Source organism: Limulus polyphemus, unplaced genomic scaffold (genome assembly GCF_000517525.1).
Source record: "Limulus polyphemus unplaced genomic scaffold, Limulus_polyphemus-2.1.2 Scaffold3506, whole genome shotgun sequence".
Taxonomy (NCBI): Eukaryota; Metazoa; Arthropoda; class Merostomata; order Xiphosura; family Limulidae; genus Limulus; species Limulus polyphemus.
This window is the reverse complement of record NW_013669116.1, coordinates 89,752-99,326: the sequence shown is the minus strand read 5'-3', so window position 1 is coordinate 99,326 and position 9,575 is coordinate 89,752. Positions and strand designations below refer to the sequence as shown.

Sequence of the window (9,575 nt, the reverse complement as noted above, 5' to 3'; positions counted from 1 at the left end):
TAGAATCTCAGAAAAAGTAACACAAGGTATTTCCATATTCAAATTGATGGATAGCTTACGCACACATAGACTAAACAGTCTAAGTTCAAAAGATAATTTTAGTTATACAAAAATCGTTCTAAATGGTATGGTCCGATTATACTCCTAAACAGAATTTGGCTCTAGACGTACGTGATGAAATTCTGTAATTCATAGTCACTAAACCTACTCCGCCCCCTGACGTTTTGTTTGTTAAAACAACAGAAATTCCGATAGACTCTAACAATTCCGAGTGGTTAACATGAAAAGATAAAGGTGTGGCGAAAACTGCCTTGGAGAATGTGGCTAAGTAACAAATGGACGTCTACTGGTTCAGTGCTGTCAATTTGGTAGACCAGTTGTTTGGAAAAGTAAAATAACGAACCCCTACCTTGAGCATTAAGAGGCCAGGGAAGAAAACTGTAAAAACAAGGAACCCTAGCTGTACACGAGTAGGCAAAAATATCATTAAAAAATACTCCTGTCTTAGTAGGATAGAGATAGTGATTAAAACTGTGTAATCAAAGAACTAATCAGATTGGTGTTAGTGGCAGTAGATTAAAATCCACAAATGAACAGTGTTTTATAATACACAATTAAAATCATTATTGTAACAGATTAACGGTTGTAAAAGTCACTCTACAGAAACATCCTCATTATTAAAACCGATAATCGGTTGTGAAAGTCACTCTACATGTTTCAATGTGGTTTCACATATCCTCAGTTCCTTGAATTTTAACCTTTTAATATTTAGTGGCAGAAGATTAAGAAAAAACAACAACAAAGATTTTCCTGACAACTTTTATAAAATGCGTAAAAAAATCACATTCCACCATATGTTAGTTAGAAGGTTTGAAGATAGTGAATTATTCTTGTCACGTCAACTGCAGAAGACGAAGTAACAATAGGGTAATAGTTCGAATTCCAATGGAGAATTATTTACTTATTTCAATCTTCTAAAGTGCTATTTCCTGCCGCTAGATGGAAGCAGGTGTATTTCAATTTTGTTTGTTTGTAATTAAGCACAAAGCTGCACAATGGGCTATCTGTGCTCTGCCCCCCACGGGTATCGACACCCGGTTTCTAACGCTTTAGTTCCGCAGACATGCTGCTGGGGGGGGGGCGTAGTTCCATTTGACGGCTCATAAAAATTAAAGAAATCACACCTGATTGTTACATTAAAAGTATTATGAAAATAACAACTACACTTGTACAGCTTGATTTTTTTTTATACATCATTGTTTTCGTGTCTGAGTTTTTAAAACCATGATATTATTTCAGCTGCCAAATTAATCACATTAGGCCTACATTTTGTCCCGACTGGTGATCAGCCAATCACACAGGCCTGTGAATTTAAACTTCATAAAAATTGTTCTGGTTTTAATAACGGATTTTCCATAATTCAGCTACGCAGATTTCGAAAATAATATTCGTTTTTTTCTATTACCTAAAGATTTTTTACAGGTCGGGAAGTAAAGAAAACTCTTACTTAGATCAAATTATTATTTCGTTTACCACAATAAACATTTTTTTATTATTATATTTGTTAACAAACGAAGAAAATGGAAGAACATTGGTGTCAAACGAATATGCATCCTCATTCATTCTGATTATTTTAGTGAAATTTACGTCTTATAGTCTCAAAACTACGTCTTGTGGTCTTTCTTTTATGTGTTGCGTTTTGACGTCGTGTGAAAAATCTGTACGTGATGGAGAAAAATGGATATTATTTTCGGATTCAACATACAAGAATTACTGTAGAACGTGTACAAATTTCAAAACAATAAAACCATCCCAGGCCTGTGTAATTAATGTTTCCGCATAGACGTTTATTATGATTAAACTTGATTTTCTATTAAATTTCCAATAGGAAAGTTTCACAGCAACATAACAATATTGTAGAATATACATTACACATTAATAGAAGTTCCAGCTGATTATTCTTACCAGATGTAATAAACTTCATAGTTAGGCCTAACTTGGAATATTGTGTACAGTTTTATTCGCTTTACCTAAGAAACGATATCGACTTATTAGAAAGGGTTCATAAGAGGGATTCCAGGATTTTTCCAGGGATGGATGGATTATTTCATAGGGATAGGTTAAAACACCTCAACTTATTTCTTCTTAAGAAAAGAAGGGTAAGAGATGACCTTATTGAAGTCTGAAAGATATATCCAGGGTATGAACAGGATAATTTTTTTTGATGAAGACAAGTTTAAGATTTGTAAAAGACAGGCTTGGCTCCATTTAGACAGTTTTACTTTCTAATAGGGTGATTGGCTTATGGGATGAGTTTTAATTGGTAGTAGTGGAGGCCGGCACTTTACAAGAGCATAAAAGGAGAACTGATAATTCTCTGATAAAACGTGAGGTGGGTTTAAGTCTTTACTTAAAGGTAAGATACTCAAACGTGGGCATGTAGAGACAGCCTTGGAAGGCCAGATGGTCCCCTGTTGTCCACGTGTTATGGTTTTTACTGGCATTACTTGAGATTCTATTGGCATTGCTTCTTTGTAATGATGAATGACCAATGGAACAGTATCGTGTTTTCTATTATTTTAGCCTAACATGAGCAGTTAAATTTTTTTTTTTTTAAATTAAATAATTTATACGGGTTAAAGGGTAGCAATTTTCATTTAATCATAAAACTCGAAAACAAAGACAAACTACAAAACGTATGTGCAAAGTTTGTTCTTATATCTTCTTGATTGTTTAGTGTTCCTAACCATAACTTTTTGTGGAAATGTTTTTTTTACATTTTAACTTGGAAATAAAATGCCAAGTACACAGAAAATGAACTATGTCCATCACGGGGAATCGGGTCCCAGATTTTAGTATTGCAAATTCGTTAACTCACCGCTGACTCTCTGGGGCTTTGGTGAGGGCAATTAAATGTTTTGTTTTGTTTCTCAAGCTTCGTTTGAGCTAGTCTTCCCTAAATTTGAAGTGATAGAGTAGAGGGAAGGCTGCTAGTCAACAGCACCCACCACCAACGTTTGGGCTATTCTAATTAAATAATAGGATATAATCATCATTTTTAGAAGGCACTCACGATTCCAATGAACGGAGCGCGATTTTGCGGCAACGGGACGTGAACCATGGACCATCAGGTCTCTGGGACGTCAATCACTAACTCACGTTCAGCCCCCCAAACACACATACAAAAAGACTTTTAATTAAGAAAATTACAATACATACTATGATCCACACCGATCATTTTAATCCGGATAATCCAAACGTTAGAATCCACCTATCTCCATTCTCAGCGAGACAGTAGAGGGCGCTCAATCATTGAGATTGAGACTGGGGAAGAAAAGAGGGGTTGGGACTCCCTATGGCAACGTCTCAAGCCAGCGATTTCCTGGGCCTCGCCCGCTGCACCTGAGAGCCACTCAGCGCGCGACTTGTTGCGATATTATTCAGTTATCTCCCGGGATATTAGAATATTGTACCCAGCAGATCGGGTTTTCTACTGCCGCTGGGTACAGTATACACAGAGGTCCTCGAGCTGTTGAGATCAGAATAGCATTCTCTGATCCAAAATATACACTCTTTGTTTCCTCCCGTCCGGTGTGTAGTGGTGGTTCCCCGACACACAGGGGAGCAACGACTGGCGGTGTACCTATCCTTCCGTAGTTTGGAAGCTCTGGTGTACTTCGTAGCGCAGGAAGCTCGTCGTACGAGTAAACGTCCACTGTCATTGCTAACAATAGGAAATGACTTCAGTTTACGGCATTTACTTTGCCGTAGTCGTGTAGTGAGAGTCGTATGTTAGCAAGGAATACCGCTCCTGGTTTTTTAATGTACTAACACTTCATTTGAGTGCTGAACCCGAGCAACAGAAGCTATTGATTTGACTGAAGGGAGAAAGAGAGAAAAAAGTCCTTACCACAAGGACTAGCAAATCACAAATAAACCGCGTGTCACCATATTGTGTGTTTCTTGACCAAATGTAAGATCTCGGAAAAGAAACTGGCTTTTTTTCTTCAGTTCACCACGCTGAATTAATAGCTTATCCATCCATTAACTAAACGTCAACGACCGGGACCAGTTTGCCAACCCAACATCCTCTACGACTGGTTGCATCCAGAAGTAGTTTCATATTTAAACCAGGTAAGAAGCAAACTTCTTCGACTCTTTCTTGTAAACTAGAGAACCATTTCGATAAATATATATAAAAAAAAAAACTTTGAGCGTTAGAACGACGAGTGGCAACTTGTTGTTGTATTACTGAATGACGTATATAGAGGGGTATTTTGTCATTATCATTATTATTATTGATAAATAACGTTACTTGGACCTATCTGTCTCTTACTTCGAACCACTAAGATTTAGAAAAAAAAATACTTTGTCGTTTATTTTATTATTATTTTACTTTTTAAGGCGTGTAGCACTCACTAATTTAAGGCTTAGTTTTAAATTAATTATCTTACAGCGGTTGTGTTTATGGATACGACTTCCAGAACAATAAGACGCAGCTAAAGATATAATGTGAGCAATATAGATATTCGATTCTATCAAAAGTAAAATTATTACACAAAAACTTTTGTACATTTTCTTACCCATCTCGTTTACCCACTAAAGAAGCAAATATTACAATCATCTTCCCTGCCTTTGCCCCCGTTTAAAGCACCAATGATGAATCGATTTCTTCTTTTATGTGTATATGTGTGATTTAACTAATCTTATACTACGGTATTTTGTTCAACTGTGGCTCGGTGATAAGTCTGAAGGCTTACAATGCTAAAAAATATGGGTTCGATACCCGTAGAGGTGGGCACATACACCATTGAGTAGCTGTGTGCTTAAAAGCAAACAAATCCTCTAAAGATAAAATAATTAATTTCAACCACAGATTAATAAAGAAAACACAGAACTTTAGAGTTGGTATTGTAATGACTGACACGACTGAAGTTCAATAAACGTCTTTTAATGTGTATCCTAGGAACACATGTTGTCAATAACGATAAAAAGTTTACTAACGTAATTAGCCATTTTAAGTTAGATGATTTAAAGTAAGAAAGAACGATAAGGTCGGATGCAGCATCGTATACAATTCTAAGACTTTTTTCTGTCCAAAACACGGATATCTTCTTGTGATATCAACACAAAATAGTAAGAGGGATCGTATAAGCTATAAGTCCTCAAGCTATACAGTTGTCTACAGTTAAACCTTCAAACTGTGTCAAGATATACGACTATTAGTATTCAAACCTTCAAACTGTGTCAAGATATACGGCTGTCAGTATTCAAACCTTCAAACTGTGTCAAGATATACGACTGTCAGTATTCAAACCTTCAAACTGTGTCAAGATATACAACTGTCAATATTCAAACCTACAAACTGTGTCAAGATATACAACTGTCAGTATTCAAATCTTCAAACTGTGTCAAGATATACAGCTGTCAGTATTCAAACCTTCAAACTGTGTCAAGATATACGGCTGTCAGTATTCAAACCTTCAAACTGTGTCAAGATATACAGCTGTCAGTATTCAAACCTTCAAACTGTGTCAAGATATACAACTGTCTGTATTTAAAGCTTCAAACTGTGTCAAGATATACGGCTGTCAGTATTCAAACCTTCAAACTGTGTCAAGATATACAACTGTCAGTATTCAAACCTTCAAACTGTGTTAAGACATACAACTGTCAGTATTCAAACCTACAAACTGTGTCAAGATATACAACTGTCAGTATTCAAACCTTCAAACTGTGTCAAGATATACAACTGTCAGTATTCAAACCTTCAAACTGTGTCAAGGTATACAACTGTCAGTATTCAAATCTTCAAACTGTGTCAAGATATACAGCTGTCAGTATTTAAACCTTCAAACTGTTTCAAGATATACGGCTGTCAGTATTCAAATCTTCAAACTGTGTAAAGATATACAGCTGTCAGTATTCAAACCTTCAAACTGTGTCAAGATATACAACTGTCAGTATTCAAACCTTCAAACTGTGTCAAGATATACAACTGTCAGTATTCAAACCTTCAAACTGTGTTAAGATATACAACTGTCAGTATTTAAACCTTCAAACTGTGTCAAGGTATACAACTGTCAGTATTTAAATCTTCAAACTGTGTCAAGGTATACAACTGTCAGTATTTAAACCTTCAAACTGTGTCAAGATATACAACTGTCAGTATTTAAACCTTCAAACTGTGTCAAGGTATACAACTGTCAGTATTTAAACCTTCAAACTGTGTCAAGGTATACAACTGTCTGTAGTCAACCATTTAAAATATTTTCTAAACTTTTAACACGGGAGGTGAAATCCTGTAACTTACTAGTTATATCATAGTTTTTACTCTTTTTAAAGTGAAGAAAGTTCTATGGAAAAACTGACACACTTAATGAGAACAGTCTTTGTGAGTTATGGCTTAGAGCGATGGTATTTAACAATTAATTTATGTTATTCCTTAATAATGGCAACAATAGTTGTGATTTATGGCTTAGTATGATGGTTTTTAAGATGTCACTTTATGGCAACAATATTTTTTAGTTACGATTTAGTTGGAAAGTGATTAACACTTTAGTTTTAGATTAATGCTATTTATGGTTTATTGCTTTATACAGTTAATTTGTATTAATCACCTGCATGAAGATGCTCTTCTCCTAAGGTAAAAGAAAGTTTTCGCGGTGTTGTAGAATTTTTCTTTCTGCTTGGTAAATTGCTAGAGTCAAATTTTCTTGCTGGTGACCCAAGTCTTGTATATATTTTGTTCTTTTTTTTAAAATATTTTTATTGACCAAAGTTTACCATATATATATATTAGTTTTTTATATTGATATTATTATTTAAAATATTCCCTCTACCTGAAGAAAATAACACAATCTTTTGTCCCACAAGAGAACAAAAATATTGCAAATTATGTAGGGTTGACAGGGAAGCCGGAAACACACATATTCCATTTTAGGTCTAAGTAAAAACATAAGTATGAAAGTATTTCTATTTTTAACCGCTAGGTGTACGAAAAGCGAGGGAGTGGGGGTGGGATTATGATACATTTGTTTTTTAATACGAAGATACACCTTAAAGGTATCTATATACATCCATGAAAGCAGATCTGGTCATAGGTACTTCGAATTGTGTGTTATGTTAAAGAAATTGTGAATAAAAAAATTAAAGAAAAATACGGCTTTTTCGTTTTATTCTTTTATTTGTCCGCAAACTTTTTTATCTTTTTATTTGTGGCAGGTGATTAGTCTTAAAAGGAAAGGAACTTTCCTCAACTCTGGTGTTTAAGAATATTAGTGTTCCCCTTCATGATGAATACGTTTATCTAGAGTGGGCTCTTAATAACTGTGATAGCAAGGGGGTTTTTGATTAATAGTTCGTGGGCTGAGATTATTAAATTAGGAAGGGATTTAAGATTTTAGTTGTGATTTAAATTTTTCAGGGAGAACTGGTAAAGGCAGAGATGGCGTAGCCAAAGCCGAGGCGGACTTCCTGGATTTCAACAATTTGTTTGTTGTTAAGCGCAAAACTGCACAATGGCTATTAGTGCTATGCCCACCACGGAAATCGAAACCCGGGTTTTAGCGTTATAAGCCTTTATAATTACCACTGTGACTCTGGTAGGGGAGACTTTTTGTTTTGATACTTTAGGTCTAAAGACGGAACGAAAAGGAAAATTTACAGAAATAGCGTTGGCAGGAATTATTGTTTCCTCGCATTTTTGTCCACTAGGGGGCGCATATTGACGACAGTCAGTTCTGTGAATTTCGTCCGTAATTAGAAAGAACGGACAAGACCAGGCTTCTCGTATTGTAAACAATGCAAGTAAAATTTTTAATTAGTTTTGCCGGTCAGATCTTCACACATATTTTTCAAAAATTGAATTATTTCATTTTGCTTCAAAAAGTTATTGAGTTAATGAACTTTTTCTGATCTAGAAAAAATAGAATAACATATGTATTTCTTTAACTATATTGTGCTCCAGGACACAGCCTGAAGAGGATCTGAAGTATTAATTGATTACATTAATAATACTCTGTTGAATAATAATAATTGTAAGTTTCTTAAGTTGCTGACTTGAAGCTGCTACCAGGAAGTTGATTGGCTTGCTTTTATACCTGTGTTTAATATATCTGCGCCCACGTCACCCCCAGTGTGAATTTATCGAAGCCGAAGGGTAGAGAGAGAAAATATGCTGCTATTGTTATAATCTAGAAGCTAATGGTTGGTAAGTTTACTCGGCTTACCACAAATCGACATCTTCCCGAACAGTAGGTTTGCCTTTGTCTTCTAGGCTACTTCATCAGTTAAACCGAACGCTCTCCGCTAGGGGTCAGACATATGCGGGCATCATTCTTGACTGGCAATGTTCTCCTGAATAATCTCAAGCAAGTACTCTATCTAACGAATAAAAGTGACTCTAGCTGACAAAAAAAATGTTTTCTAAAGCAGATAAATTATAAATCAAAAGAATTCTGTAAAGTTAACTTGTCTGTTTTACCTCAATAGCTTACGTTATGTTTACATTTGTAGTTTAGCCTCGTGCGTTCCTAGTGGTTAGAGGGCTCGGATTGTGGGTTCTGGGGTTTTCGTTGCGTTGCCACAAAAACACGTTCCGCATTTTGGGGAATTGAAAACTATTAACCGGTTTTGCAAAGACCATAAAAATAACACCCTAATCACCCTTTTTAGGTTCAAGGACAGTCATGTCTTTTCGGTAAAGTTCCCAATAAAAGGATTCCACCAAGTGATTGAGACTTCTGGATTAATCAATTTTTTATACTAGAAACAGCAAAGAGGTAGCAGCAAAATAACTTGAAATACACAGATAAGGAGAGAAAAATACCTGCTGTTTTCGTAAACTTGAGATTGTAAAGTGACGATCAAATCCTACTATTCTTTTAGACATGACTTAGCAGTGATTGCTATTCTTGTCGTCAAGAACCTGAAAATGAAGTACGAGTTTTACACTTTTACTGCGTGCTGTAAAGCTACGATACAATGAATGCCAGACGATAGATTATTACATTTTCACTTTAAAAACTCCATAAGAATCTCTCATCACCACCAAATAAATGTCGACTGGCACTGATATCTCGTATCTATCAGTTCAAAATTAGGCATAGCAAGCAGACAGTTCTTGCATGAAAACAAAAGTACTTGTAGTTAAATAAACCCACATCATTAGGTGTTATTTAAAATATAAAACAGTCAAGTGAGAGGTTATTTTTCCCACAAATAGTCAAACACCACACTCACACAAGTTTTTTCGAAACAATTATTATATTTAAATCGTAAGAGAATCCATCACTGTAGTTACTTAAGTAGATTTAATAACCACTCTTACATCAATATCGAAACTACATTTCTTTTTGTTAACCAACATATATTTTTCACCCAAAGCAACATCTGTAGTGTCAGTACTGGGATATATTTTTAATCCAAAGCAACATCTGTAGTGTCAGTACTGAGATATCTTTTTAATCTAAAGCAACATCTGTAGTGTCAATACTGAGATATCTTTTTAATCTAAAGCAACATCTGTAGTGTCAATACTGGGATATACTTTTAACCAAAGCAACATCTGTAGT

General features: G+C 35.3%; 1 protein-coding gene across 1 annotated transcript in view; it reads left to right on the top strand.

The window, feature by feature from the left end:
- The first annotated feature begins 3,564 nt into the window (after nucleotides 1–3,564).
- The window catches only part of LOC106469477, a 19,054-nt gene continuing 13,043 nt past the window's right edge, over nucleotides 3,565–9,575 (top strand). Inside the window, exon 1 of the mRNA XM_013929976.2 lies at nucleotides 3,565–4,134. The gene's annotated coding sequence lies outside the window, so the exon portion shown is untranslated. The remainder of the gene's footprint in view (nucleotides 4,135–9,575) is intronic.